This window comes from Pantherophis guttatus, chromosome 6 (genome assembly GCF_059756535.1).
Source record: "Pantherophis guttatus breed Tessera chromosome 6, ASM5975653v1, whole genome shotgun sequence".
Lineage (NCBI taxonomy): Eukaryota > Metazoa > Chordata > Lepidosauria > Squamata > Colubridae > Pantherophis > Pantherophis guttatus.
Window position 1 is genome coordinate 763,745 of NC_142068.1, and position 18,552 is coordinate 782,296.

Genomic DNA, 18,552 nt, shown 5'->3' on the forward strand with positions numbered 1-18,552 from the left:
ATGTTACCTAATTTTGTTGTGAAATGTCCAAGCTCAGAGAGCACCAAGGACCCCTCAGTCCTCCTCCTCCTCTCTGCAAACACAACTCCCTTCTAACACTGATAATATTCCCTAGTTGGGTCATGAAATGTTTGCAAGAAAACCACCAAGCTCAGAGAGCACCAAGGACCCCTCATTTCAACCCTGAGCTACAAATATTCTCCTTTATTGGTAGAAAGTCTTATGGTATCCCTTAAAAAGCAGCGGGAACCATTTCTATCCAAGGGTTGATTGACTGGATCTCCAGAGACGAGGAAGCCGTGGGCAAGAAGGAAAAGGGGTTTGGGGTTTTTTGGTCCATCCATCTTTGAAAAGAGAAGAGGACTCTAGAATGGGCAAGAACGGCTGGTTAGAGGGTGTGGTGGAGAAAGCTTTGGTTTCCTCCACCGTAGAATAGGCTGCATCATCTATATAAAGCATTCTTGGCAAGAGATGGGCCATCTCTCACGAAGCCTGGTGCAGGTGGATTCAACGGGCATCTTGCCAATCTCATCAAGAAGGCATTAAACCAGTGCAAAAAGGAGAAGGATGGCAAAAGCCCAGAACCAAATATGCAGCCATGGAGGGAGGCCAACGACACGGGAGACGAAGGGACAAGCAAGAGGGCGGAGGCAGAGGCTGGCAGGGAAGGGAAACGGTGGTGCCACCCACCCCCCACCTCCCATGTTTCTACAGTGACACCCGGGAGGCAGGAAGTGAGCAGGGAGAATTTGCAATCCTAACACGGGAGGTCAGGTGGAAGAACTGGGCATCCTTGGCACAATTGGAACGTGAGTCTGGAAGGCTACCGAGAGACAAACCCACTTTGCATGGGACAACAGAAGAAGGAAAAAGAAGAGGGTCACACACAAGCCAAAATTCCCATTGCTAACCTAGAGGGTCGTTAAGTGAGTTTTGGCCCGTTTTGCAACCTTCCTTTCTTGCCACAGTTAAGTGAATCAAGTTGTTAAGTTAGAAACAAAGTTGTTAGTGAATCTGGCTTCGGCACGGACTTTGCTGGTCAGAAGGTCGTGAAAGGGGACGACATGACCTGCGACCGTCATAAAAATGAACAAATTTGATCACATGGGCATGGGGATGGTGCAATGATTGCAAGTGTGAAAAGTGGTCGTAAGTCACTTTTTTCAGTGTTGCAATTTTGCACATTCACTAGATGAACGGTTGTAAGTCGAGGCCTACCTGTTTTAACACCTTAGGTCTGTGGGCTGCACTGGGACCCAGTTTGCTACCGAGCCCAATTTGAGGTGTTGCTCCTCACCTGTGAAGCCCTACAAGGCATAGGTCAGGTTACCTACAGAACTGGTTTCGCCCCAACTCATCGGCCCATCCACCTTGACACAGCAGGGGAGGGGAGTTGCAGAGCCCCTCCCCCCATCGAAGAACTTCGACTGGCGGGGCCTAGGAAGGGGGCCTTCTCTGCCGCTGCCCCTGCTTTGAGGAATATCCTGGCCCTGGAGGTGGGGAAAGCCCCCAATCTCTTGGCCTTCCACAAAGGGACAAAATGTGGCTTGGCAGCCATGTGTGGGGGCACAGAGGGCCACACAACTGTGGGGCTGGCTAGTCCCCTGAGAGCCCCCCCCCACCTGTAATGATCCAGCATTAAATGGCCACCTTAGGATGTTTCCCCCTTTTGATGTTTAGTTGACATTATTCTATTATTTTAAAAATTTGAACCCTATTTTAATGTTAACTTTTATATGTTGTTTTATTTATCAGCTATATTATATTGTACATTGTCCAGAGCACCTCTTTGGGGGAGATGGATGATTTAGAAATATAAAATGAATGAATGAATGATAGAAAGAAAGAAAGAAAAAGAAAGAAAGAAAGAAAGAAAGGATAGAAGAAGGAAGGAAGGACAAAAAAGAGATGAGAAAAAAATGGAAAAAAGGAAAAAGAATGAAGGAAGAGGAAAAAAAGACAGAAGAGAAAAAGAGAAAGTAAGAAAGAAAAGAAAAGAAAAGAAAGAAAGAAGAGAGGATTCACCGTTCTGGAGCCCAACACAGAGTAAATGCTCAAACTAAATAAGCAGAACAGCCTTGGGGAAAAAGCAATCATGTTACCCTTGAGTTCATTTTATCATGGTGTGTGTGTGTGTGTGTGTGTGTGTGTGTGTGTGTAGGATTAGCGGAGTCCTCCTATTTGTGTCCTGAACTTCAGAAGAGTTTTAACCAACTCCAAGGGAAGGCTGGCTGGATCCAATGTCTTGAAATTCCAGTAGATTTAATGCATGCAGGAAGGATGGGAAACTCTATGAAACGAGATCCTGAAAGTGAAATTGAGAACAATTCCCACAGAAGGAAAAACGAGAGAGAGAATTCTAAAGAGGCCAGCGGGAATAGATGCAGAGAAAAAGTCAAGGAAACAAAAGCAAGAAAGAAAACAAAATGTCAGAACAAATCGTGGAATTGGCCAATTTAGAGAAGTCAAAGCCAAGACAAACATTTCAGGAATGAACTTAACAAAGGAGTTGAGAGAACTGTTAGAAAAGATAGGAAGAGAATCAAGCACAAAGAAAATCTTCCAAAAGTTCTCCATATTTGGGTGGTTTGCATCTACAGTTGAAATGCTAAAGCAGGTGTCTCCAAACTTGGCAACTTTAAGATGTGGCTGGCTGAGGAATTCTGGGAGTTGAAGTCCACAAGTCTTGGAGTTGCCAATTTTGGAGACCTCTTCGCTGAAGGAGACCAATAGGCAGATAGTAACTGTTCCTTGGTGCTCTCTGAGCTTGGCTGTTTTCTTGCAGACCTTTCATTACCCAACTAGGTAACATCATCAGTGCTAGCCCTGATGATGTCCACTAGCACTGATGATGTTACCTAGTTTGGGTAATGCAAAATCTGCAAGAAAACAGCCAAGCTCAGAGAGCACCAAGGACCCTCATTTCAACAGGGAGCTACACAAATTCTCCTTGATTGGTAACTGGTTCAAAGGAGATAAACATGGAAGAAGAACACTGAACGTCTCTTCAGGAGAGGTATCACGATCCAGTAGACTTTAGACGATAGTCCCTATTTATAGGAACCTCTGAAAGGAGACATTGATTGCCAATCTGGATATTACTAAATCAGAAGCAGGAGGAATTCAAGAAATGTCTCTGGAAAGATGGCTCCCCACAGAAGAAGGAATAGGAAAGGCTCTCTGGAGAATGACAAGTGGCCAACAGATTATTGCACATGCCAAATAAAGGAGATGTAATAGAGTGTGTTAACTATTGTACAATCCCCTTAATTTCATCTGCTACTGAAATAAATATTTAGGGTTGGCCAACGTAGAGTCCTGCATGGAGAAGGAGATGCCAGATGTCCAGGCTGTCTTTAGAAAAGGCCAAGGAACAAGTAATATTATTGCTGACGCACTCTGGATAACTGAGACAGCCAAAAAGATTACCCCAAAGAAGTCAATCTGTGCTTCATTCACTATAAAAAGGCCTTTGACTGTGTTGACCATCTCAAGTTGTGGAATGCCCTTTGGAAAATGGGAATTCCAAAATACAGTGGTTGATTTAGTGACTGTTCAAAGATACAACAACACTGAGAAATGGCCATTTTTCACACTTATGACCACTGCAGCATCCCCAGAGTCACATGATCAAAATTCAGGAGCTTGGCAACTGATTCTTATTCATGACGATGGCAGTGTCCCGGGGTCACGTGATCACCTTTTGTGAACTTCTTACAAGCAAAGTCAATGGGGAAGCCAGATTCACTTGTTTTGTCAGCTGCCGACTTTAGTTTTCTTTGAAACTCGCTACTAACTGCCACAACCAGGGGGGCGGGGGCATCTGGGAGGGGAAGCATGCTGGAGGTGGGAAAGAATGCTGTGGGAAATTGGGGAGTATGGACCCTGACAGGAACCAGAGGTGCCAAACAGCCATCTTCCTGCCTTCAAGGATGCCGGGCCTGGGAAAGGAATTTACCAAGGCATCGGAGGCACCAAGTTCCCAAAATATTGAAACAGGACCTGATTGGACTATTCTCCCGGGGGGAGGGGTTTGGACATTGGGGATTGCTTTCAATATATGATTTTCATACCGTTTTCCTTCAGAGCTTGCCTCACTCATGCTGCGCTCAGCACCTCTAGTAAAACTACCTTTTCTCTTACACCTATGGAGTCAAGGGTCTTTCTTTCCTAGGGAACTAGCTGTGGCCAGTCTGACAGTGTTGCTACTTCAGTGATTCACTTAAGAACTGTAGCAAGAAAGATCATAAAATGAGTGCGACAAGGCTTATTTGTTCAACCTGTACACCAAACTTGTGTCAAAGATGGCTGGATTGTGACTTTTGACCTCAGATTGACGAAGGGACATGGTCAAGCTTCTGTCCCAGTGTCTGGAGGCTGCACAGAACTAGAGGAAGAGGAAGTAACTCAGACTTAATCCTTTCAAGATTGAGTAGCTGCGGATATCGAAACCCCCTGGTTCTGGGAATATTCTACCCTTAACCCTGGATGGTTTTTTTTTTTTTTTAATTTGATTTATATGCCGCCCTTCTCCGGAGACTCAGGGCGGCTTACAATGTGCTAAGCAATAGCCTTCATTCTTTTGTATATTTATACAAAGTCAGCTTATTGCCCCCACAAACTGGGTCCTCAATTTACCTACCTTAGAAAGGATGGAAGGCTGAGTCAACCCTGAGCCTGGTGAGATTCGAACCTGCAGTAATTGCAGGCAGCTGTTCTTAATAACAGGGTGCTTTAGACCATTGTACTACCAAGGCTCTATGGGTTGCACTATGGACTCAATATTTGATTTCAACAGTGGCCAAGAGAGCCTTTGCATGGCTCCACCTGCTGCACCAGGTCCATTCCTCACACCTTGTCACCTCATGGCTCAACTATCACAACACACTTTATATGGAGCTGCCCTTTTTTTTTTCCCAAAAAAGTTTTTATTTTTATTTCTCATAAACATATTTACATGTACAGTCATTTATCCACCATTTTTCATCCATCTTATCTTTTAACTTTCATTTTTTTATTTTTCCTTATTCGGGGTTGCTCTTTTACCATTTAGCCTTCTTTATTTTTCCACAACCTTTCTTCTTCTCCTCCCCTTCTCTTCCTTCCTCTATCTCCTTATATGGAGCTGCCCTTGAAGACCACTCAGAAGCACCAAAAATGGTACAGAGCACAGCAAAGATGGAGACGTCTCGTTGTGCCCACCTGGCTCTCCTACTTTGCAAGCTGCAACCGTTGCTGGTTTGCTTCTGAGTGCCATTCAAGGTGCTGGCTATGGCCCATAAAAGCCTTGGAGGCATAGGTGGGGCTCCTCTGCCATGGCGTCTGCCTGGCCAATGTAATCCAACCGAGTTGATGTTCTCCAGCTTCATTCAACCACATGGTGCCATCTTGGGAGCACAGCTGTTCTGTCCTGGCCCCTGCCCTCTGGACTGAGCCTCCCGCATAGAGCCCAGAGGCTGCTTTCCCAGGCCTCGGGGCAGGAGGGAACGGATTCCCCGGTCAAGTGCCTATTACTTGTTTTATGGTTATTGGCCAGATTTGCCACCCTGATTCGTGTTCAGAATTTTTTCATTCCAATTACATTATTTGTAGCTTTTTTAATGCCTTGAGCTGCTTAGAGCTGATTCAGAGTTCAACGTTGCTGGAATGGAAGTGAGCGTGTTAGATGGACTTGCCATTTTAGTTGAAGGGTCAGCATAGAACATTGACCATAGAATCCTAGGGCTGGAAGGGACCTTGGAGGTCTTCTAATCCAACCCCTTTTCCAAGAGAGGAGACCTTTCACCATTCTGGTCAAATGGTTGTCCAGTCTATTTTTTTTTTTAAAAAAAACCTAGTGACGAAGCACCCACAACTCCGGGAGTCACCATATTCCATTGGTTAAACCTTCTCACTGTCAGGAAATTCCTTCTTATTTCTATAGAAAAGAAGATCTCATAGATTCGTAGGGCTAGACAGGACCTCAGAAGTCTTGTAGTCCAGCCCGGTTCAAGGCAAAAGATCTTCTACCATCCAGGTCAAACGGTTGTCCAGTCTATTCTTGGAAACCTCCAGTGATGGAGCATCTACAACTCCAGGAGGGAAACTATTTCATTGACCAATTGTTCTCATTGTCCGAAAATTCCTCCTTAATTCTAGACTGGATCTCTCTTTAACAAGGGAAGATCTGAGGGTGGAGGCTTCTTCTCCTGAGCTTGTGGGTCGGTTTCAAATCAACCACACAACCAATCAGCAAGGGCTCTCAACCGACCCATGCAACCCCCCCTCCCACTTCACCTCCCAGACCCTCACCTGACATGACCTCCCCATCACGACCGTCGCTTGATGTGACCCACCCAGACCCTCATAAGACCCTCACCTGATGGGACCCTCCCATCACAAGATCTACCCACCACACAAAGCCCTTATAAGCAGAAGAACAGACACAGACATCCCCTAAACTCCGTGGAAGGTGTTACCTAGCCTGGTAATGAAATGCCCGGAAACAACCCACAAGCTCGTAGAACAAATCTGCACCCCACCCCCCCATCCTGCACCCGAGTTAGAGATATTCGCCACTATCACAAGCAAAGCTCTCTCTTTATCACACTTAAAGATGACCTCTAATGGCCCCAACACCAGCTTGGAGGGGAACCTTTTTACCCCTGAGCGAGAGGGAGGCCCCATGATCCCCTCTGGCTCAGGAGGCTCTCAGCAAAGGCGGCGGTGCCTCCAACTCGGAGAGAAGCAGAGCGGCCGTCTTTGAGGAGAGCCAGTCTCTGCTTGCCTCTCCTGGGGTGGGGGTGGGGATCTGGGATCAGGTTGCCCTGGGCACTCAGCCACCTGCCGGCCTGGGCGGGTGGATCCAAGCTGCCCAACCTGACCTGCAGCTTTGAGCCCGGCTGGTTTTGTCCTTCAGAGAAAGATCAGCAGAGCCAGGTTGGGTTTCAGACAATGGAGCTGAGCCGGCTGCCCGTTATCAGCCGAGCAGAAGGCTCAGCCGGACAAAGGGAGACCAACCGCCAAAGGGCAGGGCCGCTACTCCCCCATTACTCACGGTCTGCAACCAGGTGGGAGAAGCAGCCGTCTTAAAGACAGGTAGTCCTCGACTTACGACCACAACGGAGGCCCAAATTTCCATGGCTAAGGGAAACGTTCGTTAAAGGAGTTTTGCCCCACTTTACAAACTTTTGTGCCACCGTTGTTAAGTGAATCATTGCATGTGTTAAGTTAGTGACACGGTCTTTAAGTGAATCTGGCTTCCCCAACGGACTTTGCTTGTCAGAAGGTCACCAAAGGGAATCATGTGACCCCCGGGACGCTGCGACCGTCATAAATAGGAGTCAGTTGCCAAGTGGCTGGATTTTGATCAGGTGACCCTGGGGAGGCTGCAACGGTCGTTAAGTGTGAAAACTGGTCATGTCACTTTTTTCAGTCCCATTGTAACTTTGAACGGTCAGTAAATGAACTGTTGTAAGTAGAGGACCCCCTGTACTTATCTGTTGGTAGCTTCCACCTTCAAGGGTTTCTAGGCAGTCCCACCTAGGAAAAAAACAATTTCATTCCCCCCCCCCCCCTCAGATGAATGGATTTCCTCCCCCAGTCCCGATTCCCCCCCACCCTCCTCTCGGGTTTCCTCCCTTCACGCTCCTTCGGGTTGTTCCTCCCTCCCCTCCCACTCCGTGGGGGTGGGGATGGGGGGATTCCAGATGTGCAAAGGATTTTGGACCACCAATGTTTGTCTGCAGCCAGACGCATCTTTTTCTCCACTTTTGCAGATGGTTTCCTCCTACGGTGTCTGTGAGAGCATATGCACTGCTGGGCGCTGGAGGCTACTCGGCTTCAAAACATTTCAGGCTCAGCGCTTGTCGCCCACCCAAAGATTTCTTTCTTGCTTTTTTTTTTTCTTCCTCCTCCCTCCCTCCCTCCCTCTCTCTCTTCCTTCTTGCCTGCCTGCCATTTTTTCATTCCCATCTCTCTCCCTCTCCTCCCTTCCTCCCTTCCCTTCCTTGCCTGCCACTTTTCCATTTCCATTCGTCCCTCTCATTCAAGTCTCTTTCTTCCTTCCTTCCTTCCTTCCCTCCTTCCTTCCTTCCTTCCTTCCTCCCTCTCATTCAAGCCTTCCTTCCTTCCTCCCTCTCATTCAAGTCTTCCTCCCTCCCTCCCTCCCTCCCTTTTCTCATTCCCATCTTCCTTCCCTCCCTCCTTCCTCCCTTCCTCCCTCTTCTCATTCAAATCTTCCTTCCTTCCTTCCTTCCTTCCTTCCTTCCTTCCTTCCTTCCCTCCCTCCCTCCCTCTCTCTCCCTCCCTTTCTCCCTCCCTCCCCTGTCTAAATCCTTCCCTCTCCTCTTGGGATCCTTGCTAAGAAGAGGATCCTCGGGGAACCTCTGGAGCCAGCCTGCCCACAGGAGGGCCATCCCCCCCAGCCCCTCCCCCCCTAAGCATTTCGGCCTCTGTCTCCAAGTTGATCAGCAGCAAAGCACAAGCCTCCCTGCGCTTTCCAGCAGCCTCTTAAATATTTCAGCACTGCTGTTCTCCACTGTTTATCAATTCCTTCAGCGACTTTCCTTTGTTCCTCAGGCCCTTCATGGCTGTGGCTCATCCTCACTTCTTCCTTAGCCTTCTGCTAATTGTTCCTATTGGTGGCAATTCACACAACACGCTTAACCTGATTGTCTGAAATGGTTTAGGGTTTCCTAACTGAGCAAGGGGACAGACTAGAAGACCTCCAAGGTCCCTTCCAATTCTGTTATTTTGTTAAGACTAGGCTGGTGCTGTCATGGCCAATCTCTGATCCGTGCTCAGTCCCTGAATACATGTATCTATGGTAGACTCCTGTTCTCACGAGATACCCATAGGTTACTTTTAAAAAAACCCTCCTCCTTGCAGTTGTTTTAAAAACACTTGTTTCCAGTGGCTCCATGAGCAGGAACAGTTGGATAAGCCCATTTCCCCGTTCTTGCTCAATTGAGGAAAATGCCCTTTTTTGGTAGGCTGGGGGCCTGGAAGAAAGAGCCTTTGTGTCTATCAGTGTCTCTCTGGAAGTCTATCCTGCCCTTCCCAAAGCAACCTAGGACAGGGGGCTCCAATCTTGGCCAGGTTAAGACTTGTGGACTTCAGCTCCCAGAATGCCACAGAATTGAAGCCCACAAGCCTTAAAGTCCACAAAGGTTGGAGACCCCTGACCCTCCTAGGTGATTGATGTCTGCCAGGGACCCATCATTTTCAGGGACCTTCTGTGGTGTCCAAAGGTGACCACAACCTCCCCGTCCTTCTCCCGGGGGGCTCCTCTCCCACTGAAAATGCCAATAGGGGCTTTTCCATGTGGACCCCCAGGGCCTTTCTCTCCTGAGCAACATCTGGAGGGCAGGGAGCCCTCTTTCCCCATTGGTAAGCATGTTTCAAACACAGCAGTCCTCAACTTATAACCACAATTGAGCCCAACATTTCTGATGCCGAGTGAGAAAAGTTAGTAAGACGGTCGTTAAGTGAATCTGGCTTCCCCATCGACTTTGCTCGTCAGAAGGTCACAAAAGGGAATCACGTGACCCCAGGGACACTGCAACCGTCATAAATATGAGTCAGTTACCAAGTATCTGAGTTTTCATCACGTGACCAAGGGGATGCTGCAATGGTCGTAAGTGTGAAACATGGTCGTCACTTTTTTCAGCGCCGTTGTAACTTTGAATAGCCACTAAGTGACCTGTTGTAAGGTCCTTTCCTTCCTGATTGATTCACACAATACGCTCCCCAGATCAGGCGACTGGCAGCATTCACGCCCTTCAGTCCGATTGGCTTAAACTTCCATCTCTTTGGGGGTCATTTTCTCTACACAAACCCAGGCGGCCTCCTTAGCTGGCAGTTCACTGTAAAATGTGCATCCCAGAAACCACATTAATTCAGTAGCCAGAATAAGGTGGTAGTGGGAGGAGAGCCACAGGATCCGAGAAGGAACTTGGAGCATTTCCAGCACTTGATCTAAGCTAGAAAAACGTGGGATAGACAGCATCACCACCAGATGGGTTTGTAACTGGCTGACAAACCATACTCAACAAGTAGTCCTTAACGGTACTACATCTACGTGGAGGGAAGTAAGTAGTGGGGTAATACAAGCTTATGTCTTGGGCCCAGGACTCCTCCTCAATATCTCCATAAATGATTTAGATGAGGGAGTAGAAGGGGAACTCGTTCAATTTGCAGATGACTCTAAGCTGGCAGGAACAGCCAACAGCCCAGAAGACAAGCTCAGGATCCAGAAAGATCTCGACAGACTTGAACAATGGGCCCCACCCAACTACACGAAAATGAATGTGGAGAAAACCAAAGTTTTACATTTAGGCAGGAAAAACCGAAAGGGACGAGTACAGATTAGGTGAAACCTGGCTCCAAAACAGGAACTGTGAGAGGGACCTTGGAGTCCTAGTGGACGATCCCTTGAACGTGAGCCAGCCATGTGCGGCAGCAGCCAAATAAGTTGATACGATCCTTGGTTGTATAAACAGGGACATAGAATCAAACTCACGTGAAGGATTAGTACCGCTTTAAAAAGCCTTAGTAAGGCCACACCTCGAATCCTGCATCCGGTTTTGGTCTCCACATTGCAAAAAAGATGTTGAGGCTTTGGAAAAAGTGCCCAGAAGAGCAACTAAGATGATTTAGAAAAACGGTTGCAGGAACTGGACATGGCTGGTCTAGGGAAGAGAAGGACCAGGGGAGACAGGATAGCAGTGCTCCAATATGTGAGGGGCTGTCACAAAGAGGAGGGGGTCCACCTCTTCTCCAAAGCACCAGAAATGAAAGAATGGATGGAAACTAATCAAGGAGAGAAGCAACCTAGAGTTAAGGAGAAACTTCCTAAGAGTGAGGACAATTAACTAGTGGAACAGCTTGCCACAAGAAATTTTGGGAGGGAGGCTTTTAAGAAGAGATTGGACATCCATTTGTGTGGAATGGTGTAGGATTGCCTCCTTGAGCAGGGGGCTGGACTAGAAGACCTCCAAGGTCGCTTCCAGCTCTATTCTGATTCTGATTTAGAAATTATGACCATCAGCCATTGTCTTGCTCTTCCTTTCTCAGCCTGATCTACCTGCTCTCAGAATAATGGGAGACCTTTTGATTTTCATGAAGAAAAACTGGGACAGGGGGCAAGGAGAGAAATACATAGTGCTGCTACTAATCAGGCTGAAAACTTCAACAAATTAAAGTGGGTTATTTTTATGTATCAATTTCAGTTATTTTGTGAAAGTTGTATTCCTGAAGTCCTTGGTGCTCTCTGAGTTGGAGGCTTGCTTGCAGACGTTTCATGACCCAACTAGGTAACATCATCAGTGCTAGAAGGGAGTGGGGTTTGTAGAGAGGAGGAGGAGGAGGAGGAGGAGGAGGAGGGAGCCATGGGTTTCTTGGTGCTCTCTGAACTTGGTTGTTTTCTTGCAGACGTTTCATGACCCAACCAGGGAACCTCAGCAGCAGCACTGGGTCCCAACAGATGACCCTGTTTCGTTAAGAGGACCGAGACCCTCCCTCTGCCTGGCCTGATTTTTTCCAAAAGGGCAGAAAAGCCAAAGACAAGATTGGTAAAGCAAATGACCTCCACTGGACTTGCCTTTGTCACCTATATTCACATAAACTCCCCCACCAGAAAGCGCTCTGACTTCGGCATTACTCGCATCGGGAGGGCGATGGTTCAGCATTTCCCGGCAAGGATCCAAAGCTTACTCCGGGGTGGACTGGATCCAGCTGCCATTAAGCCAGATCCTCCGGGTTTAATGGGAGCTTTCTTCTCAGCTCCTGCTCTAATGCATTGCACCCCCTTCAAACAGGCCTCAATCTCCCTGCTGCATTCTGGGAAATGATTCTCTTGTGGACAAATTGTTTCCAGCTTCCTCTGAGGCTCTGCTTCCCTGGGGATCTTTCCAAGCTGCTTCCCTGCAAAATTTGCAATGCTCTTCCTCCAAAGGAAGAGGTCTGACAGACATTTTTAATTTATTGCAAGGTCTGACCCACAACTCTGCTTCATGATGGCTTGAGACTCTGCTGACCTCTGCCCTGCAAGTAAGAACTTGTTGGCCAGAGTAGTGTCCAGAGGACCATGTGTCCAACGGGATCCAAAGTCACTGAGAGATCAAGGAGCACATGGATGGATGCATCCCTCCTGCCCAGCTCTCCCAGGCATGCAGATAAAATGGGTCCAGAAAATCTGTTTCCTCCAAAATCTCCTGTAGCTGCTGTCCAACCACTTTCGGTATCAACTTCCCACCAAACAAGAGATTGGAGCCTGGACAATAATTGTCCAAAATGGAGGGATCCAGTGATGTCAGGCTCAAAGGATCAGCACCTTACGTGGAGTTGCAGTTCCACAGATTTATTGCTCAAGTCCATACACAAGAATAGTCATTTAACAGTCTGCAATAAATTGGCTTTGTACAACCGTCAATGGAATTTAAGAGGGCTTGAACATCTATGGAGATTCTCTGTCATTCAGGTCATGGTTGTCCCAAAGGTGATTTTTTTCAAGAGGCAATTGGACTGTTTTAGTTTTTCTTTGAAGACTTCTCATCCAAGAAGCTTCTTCAGTTCTGACTGGATGGTGGGGAATGGAAGGATTTATACTCCTTGCAAACAGCTGGTCATTTGCATCCTTTTAGAAAGTTGTTGAGGCCACTTGGAGGTCTGTCTGTGTCCTCAGGGTCACCCAAGAGGTGCATATGGAGGTGGAGCCTTCTTGGGTCTGCTGAAGGGACTGTGTTGTAGACTGGAGATAGATGATGACGTATCCCTCCCCCTCTGTGGAGAGAGGGCTGTTCAATTTTTGACATTGAATGGTTTCTTTGACCCCTCTTTCAAACCAGCAGTCCTTTCTATCCAAACCATGGACTTTGGTCTCTTCAAAAGAGTAGTATTTGACTTTTTAATGCATATGAACTAAGTCTTGTCCTGATGGATTTGTTCTCCTATTTTGTGCCATTGTTTCTGAAGTGATTGTTTTGTTTCTCCAATGTACAGATCTGCACATCTCATTGCCTCGTACTGCATATACTACATTGCTCAGTTTGTGTCTGGGTGCTTTATCCTTGGGGTGGCCAAGCTTCTGTCTTAGTGAAGTTTAAAGTGTGCATGTATGTATAATGACCAACTGTCTGCAAGGAATATAAATCCTTCCATTCCCCACCATCCAGTCAGAGCTGAAGAAGCTTCTGGGATGAGAAGCAAAAGTCTTCAAAGGAAAACCAGAAAGCCCAGCTGCCTCTTGGAAAAAAAGCACCTTTGGGACAAGAGGGACAAGCAGGAGACCCTACACCATTTCTGACAGGTGGCAATCAGTCTCTTCTTAAAAGCTTCCAGTGATGAAGCTCCCACAACATCTGAAGGCAGCATGTATTCTGACAATCTCACTATCAGAAATTTTCTCCTTATTTCCAGGTTGAATCTCTCCTTGTTCAGTTTCCATCCATTATTCCTTGTCTGGCCTTTGGGTGCCTTGGGAAATAGCTTGACCCCCCTCTTCTCTGTGGCAGCCCCTCAAATATTGGAAGACTGCTCTCCTGTCTCCCCTGGTCCTCTCATCACTAGACCAGCCAGGCCCAGTTCCTGCAACCGTTCTTCTTATGTTTCAGCCTCCAGTCCGCTCATCATCCTGGTTGCTTTTCTCTGCACTTTTTCTAGAGTCTCAACCTCTTTTTTTGTAGTGTGGTGACTAAAACTGGATGCAAGATTCTAGGTGTGGCCTTACTAAGGCTTTATAGAGTGGTATTAGTACCTCCCTTGATCTTGATTGAATCCCTCTGTTAATGCAATTTAGGATTGCATGGGCTTTTTTGGCTGCCGCCGCACACTGCTGGCTAATATTGGGAGGGTCGTACCTCTGCCCCCTTAAGGACCCTGAGACCACCCCCTCTCTGAAAGAGGCAGGCACCATCGCATGGAGTCACATACAGGTGGCTTCCCACTCAAGGAACCTAGGAAGGGCCTGGCTCTTACAGGCAGGTGGATGGACTTGCCCTACGGAAGACTGTCCATCTGGTCAGGAGACACAGAATATCGCAGAATAATTTGTGTTGACTTCCAAGGCCACACTTTTTTTAAAAAAAAATTTGATTTATATGCCGCCCTTCTCCGGAGACTCCGGGCGGCTTACAATGCGTTAAGCAATAGCCTTCATCCTTTTGTATATTTATACAAAGTCAGCTTATTGCCCCCACAAACTGGGTCCTCAATTTACCCACCTTAGAAAGGATGGAAGGCTGAGTCAACCTTGAGCCTTGGCGAGATTAGAACCTGCCGTAATTGCAGGCAGCTGGTCTTAATAACCAGCTTAATAACAGGGTGCCTTAGACCACTGTACTACCAAGGCTCTTAGAATATTGCATCCGGTTTTGGCCACCACAATGTAAAAAAAGATGCCAAGACTCTAGAAAGTAGTGCAGAGAAGAGCAACAAAAAGGATGAGGGGGATGGAGGTTTGCCAGGGAATTGTGCAGCAGGCGGAGTCAGAGACACTGACGCAAACTTGCAGTTTTATATAAATAAATATATTTATAAATACATCGAACAAGATAGGCAAACAGAAGCGTCATGAGGTAAATCACAGAGCACAAAAGGGCGCACAGGAGAAAAAGGCGGGAAAAAAGGGAAAGCCTCCCTCCACACCTACAGCAACCAATCACAGCGCAGATTGCCTCACGCCGGAGCCATCAATCAACCACAAGTGTGTGTTCTGGCTCACTGCACAATCCCACGGATCCAGTTACTAAATTTAAATATCTTAACAAGGTTAAAACATACAAAGAATGGTTGCAGGAACTGGGAATGTCTAGTTTAATGGAAAGAAGGACCAGGGGTGACACGATAGCAGTCTTCCAATATTTGAGGGGCTGCCCCAAAGAAGAGGGAGTCCACCTATTCTCCAAAGCACCTGAGGGCAGGATAAGAAGCAACTGGATGGAAACTAATCAAGGAGAGAAGCAACCTAGAACTTTCCCATCAGTTAGAACAATTAACCAGTGGAACGACTTGCCTCCAGAAGTTGTGGATGCTCCATCACTGGAGGGTTTTAAGAAGAGACTGAACAGTCATTTGTCTGAAATGAAATCGGGTCTCCTGCCTGAGAGCAGGGGGTTGGACTAGAAGACCTCCAAGGTCCCTTCCAACTCTGTTATTCTGACTGGCCCCTGATTTTATCTACCAGATGACATGAATACTCTTCCCCCTGGTTCTATAAGAGGTTCCATGGCCCTTCCTTCTCCAGATGGAATAGACCACCCTAGACCACGACACAATCGGGGCACAGAAATAATGAATTTCTGCCACTTTTATCAGCATAATATAGGAACGAATCTGGCTATCGCTCCTGTTCGGTTGCATTCACTCCATGCCTTCCTCAGCATTAGAAAGTGCTTAGAAGAGGGGGAGACCCAACAAACTTCTTCATTTGTTGCAGAAACCTGCCCTTAAAACTGATTAAGACTAACTGTCCTCCAAGGGGCCATAAAATGTATATTTTCAATCTGCAGCCAATTTATCAAAAATTGCCCAAAGTGGATGATTTACGCTGGGTATCTGGTTAGCATATTCCTGGATCCCTGGAACAAACTTCAGAAGCAGGAAGGGCTGTTTCCCAGAATTCGGCTTCCTTAATTGGGCTGGCTTCACAACTGGAATTATTCATCACATAAGCTATTATTTGCTTAATTGTGATTTACTGACTAAATTGTAATCAGATAAATTCACATAACATGCTAAATACATGTTTCCCAAACTTGGCAATTTTAAGATAAGCAGACTTCAACTCCCAGAATTCCCCAGCCCAGCAAATGTCATTAAGTGGTTCATTCTGGCTGATTTTCTCATCTTTTGCCATTTATGTTCATTGTAGTTCATAATTAAATATGGCTAAAAGTACTCCCAGGAGGAGTTGAGGGTCTCCAGAGAGACTAAGGAGGTGTCTGCATTATTCTCTTCCATAAAAACTCCAAACAAATTTGAGATGATTTCAGATAAATCCAGTACAATGGGTACGTTACACAATTTTAACCTGTTTTTTTTTTTTAAAAAAAACCTTCTACAAACCATTCTTTCTCTGAACAGAATAACAGAGTTGGAAGGGACCTTGGAGGTCATCTAGTCCAACCCTTTGTCCAAGATCATAGGCCTGGAAAGGATCTTGGAGGTCTTCTAATCCAACTGCCTGCTCAAGCAGGAGACCTGTACCATTTACCAAGGCCTTATAAATAGGTATTAAGACTTCACATGATGTTGATTCTATCCCCGTTCATGCAGCCTAGGACTGCGTTGGCTTTTTTGGCAGCTGCCGCACACGGCTGGCTCCGATTTAAAAGATGAAGTTCTGTCAGAAGCTCGAGGATATTAGAAAGTCCTTAGACGATATTGTACTTTTGCAGTCCATAAAGGAACAAATTGACACCTACCTTTCTTCCTTGGGACCCTAGAAAGAGTATCGGGTGCAGATTCAGGAACCCCCTTCCATATGACCTCAAGAGGCCTCTTGCCTGCCGGTTCAGCAGGGTGACAGAGGTGTCTCTAGGGGGCTCCCATCTTAGCAGGATCCTGCCTTAACCCTCAAGGCTGACTTTAGGGAAGAAGGAGGGGGAAATGGCCCTCACTCCAGTCCACAGGCAGTTGGGGGAAGGGCTCCAAGATTTTGCCTCTCTGCAAAAGCACCATCTTTGCAGTGCTGGGTGAGGAGCATTATGGGTAGTCCTTGGCGCATGACCACAATGGAGGCCAAAATCTCTGTTGCTAAGCGAGACAGATGTTAAGTGAGTTTTTCCCCATTTTACACTCTTCCTTGCCACAGTTGTTAAGTGAACCTGGCCTTCCCCTTTGCTTGCAAGAAGGTCGCAAAACTGCTACCATCATGCCAGTTGCCAAGTGTCTGAATTTTGATCATGTGACCATGGAGATGCTGCAGCGGTCGTAAGTACAAAAACCAATCATAAGACACCTTTTTCAGTGCCCTGACTTCAGTCACTAAACAAACGGTTGTAAGTCAAGGACTACCTGTAATGACTTCCCTGCAATGGGCTGCAGGAGGTTTCAGGAGGAAAGGAGGTTAGTTATGCTTCCTCTGATGTTAGAGGAAATGTCCTTTCACCCTGTGAGCCCAGAGGAGGGTCCCCCCCTCTCCTCTCTCTTTCTCTCCTCTGCCTTTCTCTCTCCTCTTTCTCTTTTCTTTCTTTCTCTCTCTCCTTGCTCTCTCCTCTCTCTCCTCTCTCTTTCTCTCTCTCCTCTCTCACTCTTTCTTATCTCTCTTCTCTCTTTCTCTCCTCTCCCTTTTTCTTTCATCTCCTCTCTCTCACTATCTCTTTCTCCTCTCTCTCTCCTCTCTCTTCTCTCTCTTCTCTCTCTCCTCTCCTCTCTCTTCTCTCTCTCCTCTCTCACTCTCTTTCTTCTCTCTTTCTCTCTTCTCCCTCTCTCTCCTCTCTCTCTTTCTCTTTCTTCTCTCTTCTCTCTCTCTCTCTTTTTTCTCTCTCTCTTCTCTCTCTCTCTCTCCTCTCTCTCTTTCTCTTTCTTCTCTCTTCTCTCTCTCTCTTTTTTCTCTCTCTCTTCTCTCTCTCTCTCTCCTCTCTCTCTTTCTATGTCTTCTTTCTCTCCTCTCTCTCACTATCTCTTTCTCTTCTTTCTCTCTTCCCTCTTTTCTCTCTCTCTTTCTCTCTCTTCTCTCCCTCTCTCCTCTCTCTTCTCCCTCCCTCTTCTCTCCCTCTTGTCTCTCTCTCTCTCTCCACTCCTAGGTTTCTGGGCCGGTAACTCCTCCCTTCTCCCACTGTCACAGTGTGGAAAAGTCCATCCAGTATTTTCTACATGACCTCTGGCAAGGAAGTCAAGACAACCCAACCCCTGAGCAGCTACTAACCAGATACCAACTAGAGCCGAATGGAATAGGCCGCTTTTGGTGGCCAGTCTCCCCCAAGAAGGGGCTTCACCTGAGCGGGAGGGGCTTTGGCAGGCCTCGGCTGGCTCTGAGGAAGGGGTCCCATCCCCAACTGCTTAGCGGGCGCTTCAGGTGCCCAAACGAAGGCCTGGCCTGGAAAGCGAGGGTGTGAGGGGGGCCGCCCATTCAGCCAGGGGCCTCTGGCAGGCCAGGCGGGAGGGTCCCAGCCCCCGCCCAGCGCTTCCTTCCTTCCTTCCACCCCCGCCGGTCCTTTGGCTCAGGAGGTCCCCGCGCCACGAGGGATGGCTCACCGGCGGACCCCCGTCACCCTCCCGCGCGGCCGGCGGAGCAAGCAGGGGGAGGCCGGGCGGGTCCGCCGCGATGCTCCGGGCCCTGCGGCGGCCTCGGGGGCCGGTGGGCGCAGGGGCTCGGCCGCCGCCGGCTCTCCCTCCGCGGCGGAAGGGCTTCCGGGGGCTCTCGGGGGAGGCCGGGGGGGGGGTCTGCCGGCGGCGGGGCTCCCCCGAGGGCTGCCGGCGGCGGCAGGGCGGCGGCGGCGGCGGCGGCGGCGCATGCGCTCTGGCGCCTCCCCTGCGAAGCGGCGCGGCGAGGCAGGCGAGGGGCTGCGCGGCCAGTCCTACCTGCAGCACCGGCGGCGGCGGACAGCTCCTCGGCGCTCGGCCCGCCTT